The 18520-nt window shown below is 46.6% G+C and overlaps 1 protein-coding gene across 3 annotated transcripts in view; it reads right to left on the reverse strand.

Moving 5' to 3' along the window:
• Positions 1 to 18520, reverse strand: part of LOC126416410 (sodium-coupled monocarboxylate transporter 1-like) — a 253907-nt gene that overhangs the window by 208879 nt on the left and 26508 nt on the right. The window lies entirely within an intron of this gene.

Below are 18520 nucleotides of genomic sequence, written 5' to 3' on the forward strand. Positions count from 1 at the left end.
TCCTTAAATCGCTCCAGGTAAATACCTAGATGGTTCTTTTGAAAGGGAATATCCGAAAGAACTGTTGACGATACACAGATGCACGAAATATTTTCGAAAATAATTCGCAGATTGAGTATTCCTTGACGTCAGCTGTATTAGGTACAGATCTACGATCTAATAGTGAGATCCGAATTTTTTTTAGAGATCTGGGCAGGCACACGACGATATCAACATTGATCTCGACTCCTAGTTGTTTAATTCTCTCCGTTGCGGGAATCCAAGTAATTTTGCGAGCGTTAGGTGACGAATTTAGTGGACTACGATATCAGGATGTAGACAGAGTGACCTCGGGGACGGTTAGGGGAGCGCGCCCAGATAGCCGAAGTGGTAGAGGCGACCACTTGCGATAAACAGGAAATCCGGGTTCGATTCCAGGTCCGACACGAATTTTCAGATGTCACTATTAGGTAGCAGATCTGCACCTAAAACAGCTGATGTCAAGAAATACTGTCAGTGAATTAATTCCGGGAATGAAGGAGCTTTTGGTGCTACAAAACAAGATCACACATTTAATTAAGTGGTTCAGTATCGAATAGAGGAGGAAAGTGCGTCAAGGCAAAACTTGACTATAAAAGGAAATCAGTTGATTGTGACACATGAGGATGCATCAAGGAATCATAAGTTTAATTATGGAGTGAAGTACGCTGACGAGAAGGGGAGACGGTGTGGGGAGGAGGGAGGCAGCGAATATGACTCGGCTTCAGTACAGTGAGTGAGTTCGAGTAGATATAGCTTGCAGTAGGTACGCGGAGATGAGGAGACTTACACAGAATAGACTAGAAAGGGGAGATGCATCGTACTAGTCTTCGGGCTTACACTCATCCGATAATCACTGCTAAACAGCAGTCCTCTCAACACTTCTCCATGCACACCAGTCTTCATCTATTCGCTTTCATATTTCCTTTTTTTTTTTTTTTTAATCCACCAAAGATCTTCCTTGGTCTACCAACCGCATCTTAGCCTTTCTAAGTATCCTGCCGACTTCCACTTATTTTCCGTTAAAGCCGTAATTAGGTCTTCCTTTCGAGTTTGTGCTCTGATCAAGTATTATGCTAGTTCATGAAATGGTGAGATGGACAATCAACAAAAGATCTACAGTAAAATGGCCTGGTCAGCTACCGAAAAGCTAAACAGAGATTACAAACCAAAATTAGTCTGAAACCAAAGCACGATCTTTCAGTGCAAAAACTGCCCAACAACTAATCTCCCCTAGATATGAAAAGATGGAGAATTTGGGAATTTCCGAGGCAGTCGGGAAAACACAAAACTGGATCACGGTACAAACTAGAGCACAAGGCGCTGATGGGCCAAACATTATGACCATCTGCTTAGTGCCGTGCTTGTCCACCACTGAAACGCAATGCAATAGCGACTTTCCAGTGCCTGGTAGGTTTCCGGAGCTGTGTGGTACCAGAGGCCACGCGACTGACGTACATTGTGGGTATAGAGCTGGCTCCCAGCAGCGCCGAGATGTCTTCCACAGGGTTCAGATCAGGCGAAATTTGTGACCAAGGCATAAAATTGAGTTCTTATCATGCTCCTCAAGCCACTGTAGCGTGATCCTTAGCTTGTGACAGGAAAAGTTATCTTGCTGCAATATGCTAATGCAGTCGGGGAGAACATCAAGCATGAATGGATGCAACTGGTCCGCAATAATACTCACGCAGGCTACAGCTGTCATGGTGCTCTCGATTACCACAGGTCCAATGGAAGCCAAGGCGAATGTCCTCCATAGCACACACTGAGGTGACAGAAGTCATGGACTAGCGATACGCACACATTCAGATGACTGTACTATCGCAAACACAAGGTATAAAAGGGCAGCGCATTGGCGGAGCTGTCATTTGTCCTCAGGTAATTCACGTGAAAAGGATTCTGGTGCGATCATAGCCGCAAGACGGAAATTAACACACTTTGAACACGGAATGGCAGTTGGAGCTAGACGCAAGGGTCATTCCATTTCGGAAATCGTTAGAGAATTCAATATTCCAAGGTCCACAATGTCCAGAGCGTACCAAGAATACCAAATTTCTGGCATTACCTCTAATCACGGACAATGCAGTGGCTGACGGCCTTCACTTAACGACTGAGAGGAGCGGCGTTTGCGTACAGTTTCAACGCTAACAAACAAGCAACACTGCGTGATATAACGCAGAAACCAATGTGGGACGTATGTCAAACGTATCCGTTAGGACAGTGCGGCGAAATTTGGGATTAATGGTCTATGGCAGCAGACAATTTTCTGTGCTCGTGGCCCTACCGGTTTGACCCTAGATGACTGGTAAACCGTGGCCTGGTCAGATGAGTCCCGATTTCAGTTGCTAAGAGCTGATGGCAGGGTTCGAGTGTGGCGCAGACTCCCACGAAGGCATGGATCCAAGTTTTCAACAAAGGAGTGCGGAAGTTGGTGGTGGCTCCTTAATGGTGTAGGCTGTGTATACATGGAATGGACTGGGTCCTCTATTCCAACGGAAACGATCATTGTCTGGGAATGGTTAGATTCAGGTAATTCATTGACTTCATGCTTCCAAACAACGATGGAATTTTTATGGCTGATAAGCTCTGTGGGCCGCGCGGGGTAGCCGCGCTGTCTGAGGCGTCTTGTCACAGTCCGCGTGGCTACCCCGAGTCCTCCCTAGGGCATGAGTGTGTGTGTCGTTTTTAGCGTAAGTTAGTTTAAGTTATATTCATTAGTGTGTAAGCTTAGGGACCGATGACCTCAGCAGTTTGGTCCCATAAGGCCTTACCAAAAATTTCCAAATTTCCAGTGCGCTGTTCCACTGGGTCACAGCTATTCGCAATTGATTGGAAGAAGAATCCGGACAATTCGAGCGAATGATTTGGCCATTCAGATCGCCCGACATGAATCACATTGACTATGTGTTGGGACATGCACCGGCAATAATTTTGCAATTATAGACGCCTATAGAGGCAGCATGGCTTATTATTTATGCAGCGGACTTCCAACGACTTGTTGAGTCCATGCGACGTCAAGTTTGCTGCACTACGCCAGGCAAAAGGAGCTCTGACACAAGATTAAGAGGTGCCCCATGGCTTTCATCACCTCAGTGTATACTTCGCTTAGCACATCACGTGCCCACAATGCCCCCAGGCGACATTTAATTACGCGGCTGGTAGTGGTCATAGCGCTTAGGGTCAATAGTTTATCTGTGACAAAAACAAAACAAATGTTGGTGGATAGTGCATATAGCTAGGAGGATGGATGGTACATGGACCAAGGAGGTCTGTATTCCTAGAAATAGGAAAAGACCCAGAACGTGGCCTAATGGAAAGCGGGAAGATGACATGAAAAGAAAACAGAGGAGAGTTGATCATTCTGTGTGAAGAACGGTATGTGTGGAGAAAGATAAATCTAGAGGAGGCTTTCATCCAGCAGCGAATATGTAGTGGGTGATGAGGATAATGGTAATGACGATGATTACGATGATGAGGACAAATCAATGTTCGATGTGCACTTCACCGGCATTTATGAGAGAGATAGTGAACGTAGATACATGATCTAAAGGATTGTAGCGTTTTGTATATGCAGTCTTGGCCTAAATACGATTATATGACGTGAGAATCTTGACGAATAGAAGTATCTATGAAGACAGCGCGTGCATTCATTAGCTACGGCAAGGTAAGCCAGCGAGATGTCCTCGTAAGACGCGAGTGCTACTGCTATCTCAAGGACTTGTAGAGTAATCAGCAAGGAGCTTCTTTTATCATTTGCAGACACGAAAGAGAGGATGAAGGCAAAGTCGGATGGTGCTGTTATTTGGGAAATCCCTTTAAGCAGCCGACTTTTGCAGTTGCAGGCGTCAGTGATATCTTATCTCCTCTGCAAGGTGTGCGTATAGAGTGGTCAGAAACACTCTGAAAAGTTTGTAAGGGTGTTGCAGGCAGATTTTGTTGAGAAATAGTTGTTAAGAAAAAATTCCATACGTTGCGCCGTTTCAGAGCTAATTGGCATTGAAGTTAGCCAGTTAGGCCGTTGTGCGCGCAGATTCGAAGTTATTCTCATAACGAACATGGCAGTGCACGAGACTGCTTTGCCTTTGGCTCGCGTTCCATCCTCACTCTCGTCCATTGTCCAATTTTTGTATAGCTCTCTTCTTCAGTTTTAGGAAATCAAACGAAGCACATATTTAGTGACACAGTCTCTGGCCAGTCGCTTGAATTCATCCATATCTACATCATACTCCGCATGTCCCCTAACACGGTATGTGATGGAGAGTACTTCTGTATCACTAACTGCTCCCCCCCCCCCCCCCCCAATCACGTTTCTCTGTTCCGTTTGCGAATGGCGCGTGGCAAGAATGATTGTCGGTAAGCCTCTGTGTTAGCTCTAATTTCTCGAATTTTCTCGTCTTTGTCATTTCGTGAGATGTACTGTATGTCAGAGGAAGTAATGGTATGGTAAACCTCTCCGTTATGCACAACGACTCTTTTGAGACGTTTGCCACTGGAGGTTTTTGAGCATCTCTGACTGACAAATCAGGTGACGAAACACGCCGCTCTTCGTTGGATCTTCTCTATCTCCTCTATCAATTCTATCTGGTAAGGAACCCAGATAAATTAACAATAAGTATCGGTCCAATAAGCTTGGCATAGAAACATTTCCTTAAGATTGTTCCTATGAATGTCAGTTTAGCATCTGCTTTTCCCACTATTAATTTTATTACTCATTCCACTTAAAACTGCCACGGATAGTTGCTCCGAGACTGTTCCAGCAATCTCTCATCGGTAGTGTAGCTGGGCAGTAGTGGATTTCTTTCCTATGTATTTACAGTATGTTAATTTATTTACGTTTAGGGTCAATTGTCAGAGCCTGCACCATTCATCAATCTGATTTTGTTTGTTAAGAGCGACGTGTTAAGTTCTATCTGCAAGGAAGTTGCAGTGTCAAATACCTTCCTGAAGTCAAGGATCACGGAATCAACGGAATCCATGTTGATTTTTATACAAGAGATTTTTCGTTATCCAAAAACGCCATCATTCTTGAGCATAAAATACACTCCTGGAAATTGAAATAAGAACACCGTGAATTCATTGTCCCAGGAAGGGGAAACTTTATTGACACATTCCTGGGGTCAGATACATCACATGATCACACTGACAGAACCACAGGCACATAGACACAGGCAACAGAGCATGCACAATGTCGGCACTAGTACAGTGTATATCCACCTTTCGCAGCAATGCAGGCTGCTATTCTCCCATGGAGACGATCGTAGAGATGCTGGATGTAGTCCTGTGGAACGGCTTGCCATGCCATTTCCACCTGGCGCCTCAGTTGGACCAGCGTTCGTGCTGGACGTGCAGACCGCGTGAGACGACGCTTCATCCAGTCCCAAACATGCTCAATGGGGGACAGATCCGGAGATCTTGCTGGCCAGGGTAGTTGACTTACACCTTCTAGAGCACGTTGGGTGGCACGGGATACATGCGGACGTGCATTGTCCTGTTGGAACAGCAAGTTCCCTTGCCGGTCTAGGAATGGTAGAACGATGGGTTCGATGACGGTTTGGATGTACTGTGCACTATTCAGTGTCCCCTCGACGATCACCAGTGGTGTACGGCCAGTGTAGGAGATCGCTCCCCACACCATGATGCCGGGTGTTGGCCCTGTGTGCCTCGGTCGTATGCAGTCCTGATTGTGGCGCTCACCTGCACGGCGCCAAACACGCATACGACCATCATTGGCACCAAGGCAGAAGCGACTCTCATCGCTGAAGACGACACGTCTCCATTCGTCCCTCCATTCACGCCTGTCGCGACACCACTGGAGGCGGGCTGCACGATGTTGGGGCGTGAGCGGAAGACGGCCTAACGGTGTGCGGGACCGTAGCCCAGCTTCATGGAGACGGTTGCGAATGGTCCTCGCCGATACCCCAGGAGCAACAGTGTCCCTAATTTGCTGGGAAGTGGCGGTGCGGTCCCCTACGGCACTGCGTAGGATCCTACGGTCTTGGCGTGCATCCGTGCGTCGCTGCGGTCCGGTCCCAGGTCGACGGGCACGTGCACCTTCCGCCGACCACTGGCGACAACATCGATTTGCTGTGGAGACCTCACGCCCCACGTGTTGAGCAATTCGGCGGTACGTCCACCCGGCCTCCCACATGCCCACTATACGCCCTCGCTCAAAGTCCGTCAACTGCACATACGGTTCACGTCCACGCTGTCGCGGCATGCTACCAGTGTTAAAGACTGCGATGGAGCTCCGTATGCCACGGCAAACTGGCTGACACTGACGGCGGCGGTGCACAAATGCTGCGCAGCTAGCGCCATTCGACGGCCAACACCGCGGTTCCTGGTGTGTCCGCTGTGCCGTGCGTGTGATCATTGCTTGTACAGCCCTCTCGCAGTGTCGGGAGCAAGTATGGTGGGTCTGACACACCGGTGTCAATGTGTTCTTTTTTCCATTTCCAGGAGTGTATGTTCTATATTTCTACCCATGCAACAGCTTCATTGGCTAACTTAAATACCAGTTAACACGAAATGGCTCAAGGTATCGAATTTTTTTCTTAACAGTTATTTCTCTGGACAATTTGCCCTGCGACACCCTTAGAAATTTTTCAGAATGTTTCTGTGTATCCTCTATATGGTGTTGGTGATAAAGGACACCCTCGGCTGAATTACTGTGTGATTCTTTTCATTACTGTATGTAACTGATATTGTTATCCAGAACGCCTTAAGTGTAAGGTAAACAGTTTGTAAAGGAATTCGTTCACGTAAGTGCACACACTTTCTGTTTGATCTAGTTTTTTCCAGGAAAACAATTTTGGCCAACCTGTTTCGGCAGTATTTTTGGTACCTCCAGGTCCCCCCGTTTTCTGTTAGACGTGCTGTCTGTCACAGACGTAAGAATTTCGTCCGCCAGAAAAAATTAATTTGAAGTAATTTATGTCAGTCAAATTATACATTATTAGAGGAAAACTAAAACCTATGATATCTGGGAGTATACATTCCATTTGTGGGTAGTCTGCCCATAATGTTTCTGCTGTTTCCGAGTTTTTGTTGACTTATGTCATCCACATGCATTCCACTTCAGACGCTGCAATTAACGATATATTTATTATTATAGTTTGATTAGTTTATTCTAGACTGTATATTCAGGTTCATATACTGAGTTCAGTATATGAACCTGAATATACAGTCTCTTCAAAAAACGGAATGTCCCAGAAATATTTCCGTCTCAGTTCCATTATTGTAGTATGGGACCTAGTGCCATGGATGGTACTATAGTTGTATGGAATTAACGCATTTTTTCTGAACTGGATGAGAGAAACTTCCAGCCCATTGTACATTTCCACGTTAAACCGTATTACAATAATTCTTAAATAAAAGGAGAATTGAAGACAAGGCAATACTCGAAAGCTAAGCCTCAAACTATTTGCACTAGTATATGAAGATGGTACCTGTTCTTTCGGACATTGGTGATCGTGCAGCTCTCGAATACGGAAATTACAATGACGTCCAGACTAATAGCTGCTTACAGGCATTGATAAATGTCAACGAGGACAGCTGAAAATGTGTGACCCGACCGGGACTCGAACGCGGGATTTCCTTCTTACATGACAGACGGTCTATCCGACTGAGCCATTTCTTTTTTTTTATTGTTATCACAGTGACTTGGTACTATCATGAAAGTTCAGTAGAGCATACGCAGATAATCATGTAATATAAGCTGCAAATGGGAGAACAAACTAATTATGATAACAAAACAATAATAAAAGGAGAAAGGAAAAAAACCATAACATAGCCAAAAAACCACCACCAAGCACTCGTGATATGAATAAACAAATTTTATAGGTTTTTTATATTTGTTAAGTTTTTTAATTTTTATTTATTTTGTATTATATAGAATCCAAAAGCAGAAAGACAACAAATCATATTCTAAATAGCAAACTAAAAAAAAATTCAATAAGATTTCAAGGATTGTATACATTCATATATATACAGGGTGATCCATTGATAGTGACCAGGCCAAATATCTCACGAAATAAGCATCAAACGAAAAAGCTACAAAGAACGAAACTCGTCTAGCTTGAAGGGGAAACCAGATGGCGCTATGGTTGGCCCGCTAGATGGCGCTGCAATAGGTCAGACGGATATCAACTGAGTTTTTTTTTAATAAGAACAGCCATTTTTTTATTACATATTCGTGTAGTACGTAAAGAAATATGAATGTTTTAGTTGGACCACTTTTTCCGCTTTGTGATAGATGGTGCTGTAATAGTCACAAACGTGTAACTATGTCGTATCACGTAACAATCCGCCAGTGCGAACGATATTTGCTTCGTGATACATTACCGGTGTTAAAATGGACCGTTTACCAACTGCGGAAAGGTCGATATCGTGTTGATCTATGGCTATTGTGATCAAAATGCCCAACGAGCATGTGCTATGTATGCTGCTCGGTATCCTGGCCGACATCACCCAAGTGACCGGACCGTTCGCCAGATAGTTACGTTATTTAAGGAAACAGGAAGACCAGTTGGGATGGCCGAGCGGTTCTATGCGCTACAGCCTGGAACCGCTCGACCGCTACGGTCACAGATTCGAATCCTGCCTCGGGCATGGATGTGTGTGATGTCCTTAGGTTAGGTTTAAGTAGTTCTAAGTTTTAGGGGACTGATGACCTCAGAAGTTAAGTCCCATAGTGCTCAGAGCCATTTGAACCATTTTTGAAACAGGAAGTGTTCAGCCACATGTGAAACGTCAACACAACTTGCAACAAATGATGATGCCCAAGTAGGTGTTTTCTCCGCTGTCAAGGCTAATCCGCACATCAGTAGCAGACAAATTGCGCAAGAATCGGGAATCTCAAAAACGTCGGTGTTGAGAATGCTACATCAACATCGATTGCACCCGTACCATATTTCTATGCACCAGGAATTGCATGGCGACGACTTTGAACGTCGTGTACAGATCTGCCACTGCGCACAAGTGAAATTACAGGATGATGACAGATGTTTTGCACGCGTTATATTTAGCGACGAACCTTCATTCACCAACAGTGGTACCCCCAGAGGGTCCACAACTCTTTTGTGGATACGAGCGTAGTGAGCACGGGACCCAGAGCTAATGCGGTCCTCCTTCCTTTCCTAGCTGCATACCTTCCTTTCCGCATCCTTCCCCACCCCCCATCTTCGTCCCCCCCCCCCCCCTCAGGTCCGCCTGTTTCCTTCCCTTTCTCCCCCTCTGGGAGTAAGTTTAGTGCCTACGTCCGGAGACGGACGCTCGAAACTGTACCACAGTCTCTCTTCTTCGCTTTCTATGCTGGCAAATCGTTGTCCTTCCTTTGTCCATCTCTTTTCCTTACCTCTTTTCTTTCCCTTTTCTCCGCTGCGGCGTTTGAGACCTCTCTTCTTTCTTTTCCCTTTCTACATCTACATCTACATTTATACTCCGCAAGCCACCCAAAGGTGTGTGGCGGAGGGCATTTTACGTGCCACTGTCATTACCTCCCTTTCCTGTTCCAGTCGCGTATGGTTCGCGGGAAGAACGACTGTCTGAAAGCCTCCGTGCGTGCTCTAATCTCTCTAATTTTACATTCGTGATCTCCTCGGGAGGTATAAGTAGGGGGAAGCAATATATTCGATACCTCATCCAGAAACGCACCCTCTCGAAACCTGGCGAGCAATCTACACCGCGATGCAGAGCGCCTCTCTTGCAGAGTCTGCCACTTGAGTTTATTAAACATCTCCGTAACGCTATCACGGTTACCAAATAACCCTGTGACGAAACGCGCCGCTCTTCTTTGGATCTTCTCTATCTCCTCCGTCAAACCGATCTGGTACGGATCCCACACTGATGAGCAATACTCAAGTATAGGTCGAACGAGAGTTTTGTAAGCCACCTCCTTTGTTGATGGATTACATTTTCTAAGCACTCTCCCAATGAATCTCAATCTGGTACCCGCATTACCAACAATTAATTTTATATGATCATTCCACTTCAAATCGTTCCGCACGCATACTCCCAGATATTTTACAGATGTAACTGCTACCAGTGTTTGTTCTGCTATCATATAATAATACAATAAAGGATCCTTCTTTCTATGTATTCGCAATACATTACATTTGTCTATGTTAAGGGACAGTTGCCACTCCCTGCACCAAGTGCCTATCCGCTGCAGATCTTCCTGCATTTCGCTACAAGCCTCCTCCTTTTCTCTTTTTTCCTCCCAGTGCGTGTCTCAAGGCCGACCCACGCATTCCCATGCATAGCCGGTGACGGGGAAACTCGTAATTCCCCGCCGCGGGTAGACAGGTAGGACACGTACGTACCCCCTGGTAACGGCCAGGCCCAGGCAGGGATGATTACCTGAGCTAATACCTTCCGAAAGTGCCGATTGGTCCCTCCGTCCGTTTCTCGGGAGGTGTGGCCTGAGGTGTGAACAATCACCTAAGGCGGGAGTGCCCTCAGAGAGAGCCCCCACAAGGAAGGAGCGCGGCGTCGGAGACGCCGGTAATCATGGAGGATACTTCCACAATGGTTTCCTCATCATCTACTATGTCTGCTCACAAGCGTAAGTTGAATGAGTCTCAGCCACGGACAGTTCTTCCATCGTTGCCACAGTTCCTTGTTGTTTCTCGGTCGGACGAAGGTCTACTTCTCCACGGTCACCCCTTTCATTATTCAGAATGGTGTCGACGCAATTGCAGGTCCTGTAAAGTCTTGTTCCCGATTACAAAATGGCACCTTGTTGCTAGAAACAGTCAGTGTCCTCCAGGCACAAAATTGCTGCGTACTTCACTGCTACACACCTTCCCTGTCCGAGTGGAAGAGCACCGCACTTTAAATTCATCATGTGGGTTCGTTTATACACGCTCCCTCGACGGATTGTCCGACGAGGAAATTCAAAACTACCTGTCTGACCAGGGCGTAACGGTTGTTCATTGAGTCATGAAAAGGGTTGACACGAACATTGTTCCAACCCGTACTGTCTTCTTAACATTTGACAGAGTTCAACTCCCATCGAACACAAAAGCGGGGTATGAGATAATTTCCGTTCGCCCTTGCATCCCGAACCCTACGTGTTGCTATCGGTGTCAGCAGTTCAATCATACTAGCCAGTCCTGTTCCAATCTGGCCAAATGCCTTATGTGTGGCAAGGATGCCCATGAGGGTGCTTGTCCACATCCATCCTCTCGTTGCATCAGAAATGGCTCTGAGCGCTATGGGACTCAACTTCTGAGGTCATTAGTCCCCTAGAACTTAGAACTAGTTAAACCTAACTAACCTAAGGACATCACACACATCCATGCCCGAGGCAGGATTCGACCTGCGACCGGAGCGGTCTCACGGTTCCAGACTGCAGCGCCTAGAACCGCACGGCCACTTCGGCCGGCTCTCGTTGCATCAACTGTATGGGTGACCACGCTGCTTCCTCTAGAGATTGCCCCATTTTTTAAAGACGAGCAGCTCATTCAGGAAATCAGAGTGAAGGAAAAGGTGTCGACCTTTGCTGCTCGAAAGCTATTCGCCAGTCGAAAGCCCACTGTGCCTTACTTTCAGCACTTTCCTTGCCTCTCCTTGGCCAACAAGAGACACAGCCACGCAGACTTGTGATCTTTTAGCGCCACGGTTGTCAGATCGGCCAGCGCAAAGATCGCCTGTTCAACCTCCCCACTCTCGCTTGCTCACTCTATGGCTCACCCTTCATCAGGTTCTGCTAAATCTCGAGCCCCAAAATCAGACACCCGGACTTCCTAAAAAAGAGCCTATTCGTGAAGATTTTTTACGTATCCCGACCTCACAACCATCGATTCCTCCTTCCTCTCAACATCCTGTTTCCAAGAAGGCTAATAATAAACCCAGTTCCTCTCCTTCTCCGCCACGGCGTGTCTCATCTACAGCACCATCTGGCGGTAACTGCCCTCGGCCGTCTTCTGTGTCGCCGAGGCGCACTGCTGGCGGCCGATCGACCGGCCGATCGCTGGTGGCAGGACCTGCTCCTGAACAACCTATGGATCAGGATCTTCTGCCTTCGGCTGAATGCCGTTCCACGATGTCAGTCGCAATCTCTGAGCAGTCGCTGAGTTGAGGGCAACCTTGGTCACATTTTTCCATTTTCTGTCCACCCTATGTCCATTATCCATTGGAATATCCGCGGCATTCGAGCCAATCGGGATGAATTGTCGATCCTCTTAAGATCCTACTCGCTGGTCATCTTCTGTCTTCAGGAAACAAAGCTGCGTCCCCACAATCACTTGGTTTTCCCCCATTTTCAGTCAGTCCTATTTGATCTCTGTTGAAGGCACTCCAGCACATGGAGGACTCATGATTCTTCTCCATGACACTCTCCATTATCACCCAATACCCTTACACACTTCCTTCCAAGCTGTCACTGTCCGTCTTTCCCTCTCTGGATACACCTTCTCTCTTTGTACTGTATACATTCCATCGTCCACACCAATGGCACGAGCTGACCTCCTTCATCTTCTTGGTCAGCTTCCGCCGCCCTGTTTACTGGGTGGGGACTTCAATGCTCACCACCCACTTTGGGGATCTCCACATCCTTGTTCGCACAGCTCACTATTGGTAGACGTCTTCCACCAAGCGGATCTTGTTTGCCTGAACACTGGGGACCCTACATTTTTGTCTGCCTCCACAACAAATTTCTCTTATTTGGACCTTTCGGTCGGTACTGTTCCGCTAGCTCGGCCTTCGAATGGTTCGCCCTTGCTGATACACACTCGAGTGGCCACTTTCCATGTGTCCTTCGATTGCAGCCACAACTGCCATATATGCGCCCGAGACGCTGGAAGTTTGCCCAAGCCGATTGGACACTTTTGTCTTCTCTAGCGACATTCGATGACCGTCACTTTCCTAGCGTCGACGATGAGGTCACTAATATTACAGAAGCTATTCTTAAAGCTGTGGAACGTTCAGTACCTCGCACTTCCGAATTGCCCCGGCGCCCCCAGTTCCTTGGTGGAACGAGGCATGCCGTGACGCAATAAATACATGAGCGGCGACGTGCTCTTCGCGTTTTCAGACACCATCCTACTTTGGCCAACTGTATTCGCTATAAGCAGTTCCGTGCTGCAATAGCAAGAAGGTAAGCTGGGACTTCTTTACTAGCTCATTTAACACCTTCACTCCCTCCTCGGAAGTTTGGAGTCGGATTCGACGGTTATCTGGCGCGCCTAGTTTCTCCCCGGTCTCTGGGCCCACTGTCGCGTATGATAAATTAGTGGACCCCGTCGCAATTTCTAACTCATTGGGTCAACACTTTGCTGAGATTTCGAGCTCTTCAAATTACCCGACAGCGTTTCTCCCGAGGAAACGTGCAGTGGAAGTGCAACCTCTTGCTTTCTCCTCTCAAAATCGTGAAAGCTATAATACTGTTTTCTCCATGCGGGAACTCCAACATACACTCTCTTCTTCTCGCTCTTCCGCCCCAGGACCGGATGGTATCCACATCCAAATGTTACTGCATTTATCATACCATAGTCTACGTTACCTCCTTCGCCTTTATAATCGACTTTGGACCGACAGTACTTTTCCCAGACGATGGCGGGAAGCTATCGTCGTTCCTGTTCCGGAACCTGGAAAGGACAAACATCTTCCCTCTTGCTATCGCCCCATTTCTCTCACGAGTAGTGTATGTAAGGTTTTGGAACGTATGGTGAATTACCGTTTAGCCTGGTGGCTTGTGTCCCGCAGTCTTTTAACACCTGCCCAATGCGGTTTCCGAAAGCAACGTTCTGCAGTTGACCATCTTGTTGCTCTCTCCACTTATATCATGAACAATTTTCTCCGGAAATGCCAAACAGTAGCAGTATTTTTTGATCTGGAGAGAGCATACGATACCTGTTGGAGGACGGGCATCCTCCGCACACTGTTCTCTTGGGGCTTTCGAGGTCTGCTGGCCCTTTTTTTTCCTGAATTTATGGCAGAGCACACATTTAAAGTGCGGGTGAACACTACTCTCTCCCGTACTTACTCCCAAGAAAACGGGGTACTCCAGGGCTCCGTGCTAAGTGTTGTAATGTTTGCCATTGCTATAAATCCTATTATGGATTGTCTCCTTCCTGATGTCTCGGGCTCCCTCTTTGTGGACGATTTCGCGATCTACTACAGCTCTCAACGGACCAGTCTTCTTGAACGACGTCTTCAAGGATGTCTCGATCGCCTCCACTCTTGGAGCATCGCAACCGGCTTCCGCTTTTCTCCTAGTAAGACGTTTCTGTTAATTTTTTGCTGTCGTACGGAGTTTCTTCCACCTTTCTTACATCTAGCACCTGCCAACCTTCCGTTCGCAGACGTCGCTAAATTCTTGGGTCTTATGTTTGACAGAAAATTGTGCTGGTCCTCCTACGTTTCCTATCTGTCGGCTCGCTTCCTGCAATCCCTCAACACCCTCCGTGTCCTGAATGGCACCTCCTGCTACGTCCTCAATTATTTGCTTGACGTATTCCAATCTCTGTCTTCCTCTACAGTTTTTGCCCTCTACCGCTCCCTGTAGTACCATGGAAGTCATTCCCTCATGTCTTAGCAGATGTCCTATCATCCTGTCCCTTCTCCTTATCAGTGTTTTCCACATATTCCTTTCCTCTCCGATTCTGCGTATAACCTCCTCATTCCTTACCTTATCAGTCCACCTAATTTTCAACATTCGTCTGTAGCACATCATCTCAAATGCTTCGATTCTCTTCTGTTCCGGTTTTCCCACAGTCTATGTTTCACTACCATACAATGCTGTACTCCAGACGTACATCCTCAGAAATTTCTTCCTCAAATTAAGGAGCCGGGCGAAGTGGCCGAGCGGTTCTAGGCGCTTCAGTCTGGAACCGCGCGACCGCTACGGTCGCAGGTTCGAATCCTGCCTCGGGCGTGGATGTGTGTGTCGTCTGTAGGTTAGTTAGGTTTAAGTAGTTCTACGTTCTAGGGGACTGATGACCTCAGATGTTAAGTCCCATAGTGTTCAGAGCCATTTTAATCAAATTAAGGACGGTATTTGATATTAGTAGACTTCTCTTGGCCAGAAATGCCTTTTTTGCCATAGCGAGTCTGCTTTTGTTGTCCTCCTTGCTCCGTCCATCATTGGTTATTTTACTGCCTATGTAGCAGAATTCCTTAACTTCATTGACTTCGTGGCCATCAATCCTGATGTTAAATTTTTCGCTGTTCTCATTTCTACTACTTCTCATTACCTTCGTCTTTCTCCGATTTACTCCCAAAACATACTGTGTACTCATTAGACTGTTCATTACGTTCAGCAGATCATTTAATTCTTCTTCACTTTCACTCAGGATAGCAATGTCATCAGCGAATCGTATCATTGATATCCTTTCACCTTGTATTTTAATTCCACTCCTGAACCTTTCTTTTATTTCCATCATTGTTTCCTCGATGTACAGATTGAAGAGTAGGGGCGAAAGGCTACAGCCTTGTCTTACACCCTTATTAATACGAGCACTTCGTTCTTGATCGTCCACTCTTATTACTCCCTCTCGGTTGTTGTACATATTGTATATGACCCGTCTCTCCTTATAGCTTACCCCTACTTTTTTCAGAATCTCGAACAGCTTGCACCATTTTATATTGTCGAACGCTTTTTCCAGGCCGACAAATCCTATGAAAGTGTCTTGATTTTTCTTTAGCCTTGCTTCCATTATTAGCCGTAACGTCAGAATTGCCTCTCTCGTCCCTTTACTTTTCCTAAAGCCAAACTGATCGTCACCTAGCGCATTCTCAATTTTCTTTTCCATTCTTCTGTATATTATTCTTGTAAGCAGCTTCGATGCATGAGCTGTTAAGCTGATTGTGCGATAATTCTCGCACTTGTCAGCTCTTGCCGTCTTCGGAATTGTGTGGATGATGCTTTTCCGAAAGTCAGATGGTATATCGCCAGACTCATATATTCTACACACCAATGTGAATAGTCGTTTTGTTGCCACTTCCCCCAATGATTTAGAAATTCTGATGGAATGTTATCTATCCCTTCTGCCTTATTTGACCGTAAGTCCTCCAAAGCTCTTTTGAATTCCGATTCTAATACTGGATCCCCTATCTCTTCTAAATCGACTCCTGTTTCTTCATCTATCACATCAGACAAATCTTCACCCTCATAGAGGCTTTCAATGTATTCTTTCCACCTATCTGCTCTCTCCTCAGCACTTAAGAGTGGAATTCCCATTGCACTCTTAATGTTACCACCGTTGCTTTTAATGTCACCAAAGGTTGTTTTGACTTTCCTGTATGCTGAGTCTGTCCTTCCGACAATCATATCTTTTTCGATGTCTTCACATTTTTCCTGCAGCCATTTCGTCTTAGCTTACCTGCACTTCCTATTTATTTCATTCCTCAGCGACTTGTATTTCTGTATTCCTGATTTTCCCGGACATTGTTTGTACTTCCTCCTTTCATCAATCAACTGAAGTATTTCTTCTGTTACCCATGGTTTCTTCGCAGCTACCTTCTTTGTACCTATGTTTTCCTTCCCAACTTCTGTGATGGCCCTTTTTAGAGAAGTCCATTCCTCTTCAACTGTACTGCCTATTGCGCTGTTCCTTATTGCTGTATCTATAGCGTTAGAGAACTTCAAACGTATCTCGTCATTCCTTAGTACTTCCATATCCCACCCTCGGTCCTACCTTCCTATTCATAACGAATCCTACACCTGTTATACCATTTTCTGCTGCTGTTGATATTACCCGATACTCATCTGGCCAGAAATCCTTGTCTTCCTTCCACTTCACTCCACTGACCCCTACTATATCTAGATAGAGCCTTTGCATTTCCCTTTTCAGATTTTCTAGTTTCCCTACCACGTTCAATCTTCTGACATTCCATGCCCCGACTCGTAGAACGTTATCCTTTCATTGATTATTCAATCTTTTTCTGATGGTAACCTCCCCCTTGGCAGTGCCCTCCCGGAGATCCGAATGGGGGACTATTCCGGAATCTTTTGCCAATGGAGAGATCATCATGACACTTCTTCAATTACAGGCCACATGTCCTGTGGATACACGTTACGTGTCTTTAATGCAGTGGTTTCCATTGCCTTCTGCATCCTCATGTCGTTGATCATTGCTGATTCTTCCGCCCTTAGGGGCAATTTCCCAGCCCTAGGACAAGAGAGTGCCCTGAACATCCATCCGCTCCTCCGCCCTCTTTGAAAGGCCGTTGGCAGAATGAGGGTGACTTCTTATGCCGGAAGTCTTCGGCCACCAATGCTGATTATTTATCAAAATTTAGGCAGTGGCGGGGATCGAACCCGAGACCGAAGACGTTTTGATTATGAATCAAAGACGCTACCACTACACCTCTATCGCACCTTAGTGCGCTCGAAATTGGACTATGGAAGCATAGTTTACTCCTCTGCTCGGCCGTCTATTCTTCGGCGTCTCGACTCTATCCACCACCGTGGATTACGTTTAGTGTCTGGAGCTTTTTACACCAGCCCTGTGGAAAGCCTTTATGCTGAGACTGCTGAAGCTCCGCTGTCCAATCGGCGAGCTGTCCTTCTGAGTCGCTATGCTAGCCATCTGTTTTCCATGCCTGATAATCCGGCCCATGACTTTTTCTTCGGCGGCTCCTTGTATTTAGGGAATGCAGGCCGCTCTCCCTCCCTACTACCACCGGGAGTCCGCTTCCGTCAACTGCTCCATTCTCTTTCCTTCCGCTTTCCTAAAACTTTCTTGACAACTTGGGGTACAGCACCGCCTTGGCTCCGTCCCCGGACCTGTCTGCTCCGTGACCTTTGTCAGTTTCCCAAGGATGGTACCCCTTCTCTCGTTTATCGTCGGGCATCTGCATCTCTATGCGCACAAATGAAGGACGCCACATTTATTTACACTGATGGCTCAAAAACATCGTTTGGTATTGGGAGTGCCTATATTGTTGGCGACACCCCCAATCGATTTCGGTTTATACTGCGGCGCTTTACGCTGTTCTCCAGGCTGTCCAATACATCCGTCGCCATCAGCGTTTACAGTATGTTATCTGTTCAGATTCTCTCAGCTCTCTCCTCAGTCTCGAAGCTCTCTATCCTGTCCACCCTCTCGTCTACCGGATTCAGGACTGCCTCCACTTGCTCCACTTGGGGGGCGTCTCTGTGGAGTTCCTCTGGATCCCAGGACATGTTGGCATCTGTGGAAATGAGGCGGCCGATATAGTGGCCAAGGCTGCAGTCTCTCTTCTTCAGCCAGCTATTCGCATGATTCTCTTCACCGATCTGCGGAGTGTTTTATGTCGTCGTGTTACTCTTTTATGGCACGCACATTGGTCGACACTTCCCAGTAATAAATTGCGGGACGTGAAAGCTCTTCCTTGTGCTTGGACCTCTTCCTCCCGAACGCGTCGTCGGAGGAGGTAATTTTAACTAGACTCCGGATAGGGCACTGTCTTTTTAGCCATAGAGATCTTTTAAGTGACGATCCTCCCCAACTCTGTCCCCACTGCTCTCAACTGTGGACGGTGAGACACCCTTTACTTGAGTGCCCCTATTTTACTCCGT

The sequence above is a fragment of the Schistocerca serialis genome, chromosome 8 (genome assembly GCF_023864345.2).
Source record: "Schistocerca serialis cubense isolate TAMUIC-IGC-003099 chromosome 8, iqSchSeri2.2, whole genome shotgun sequence".
In the NCBI taxonomy this organism is placed as follows: domain Eukaryota; kingdom Metazoa; phylum Arthropoda; class Insecta; order Orthoptera; family Acrididae; genus Schistocerca; species Schistocerca serialis.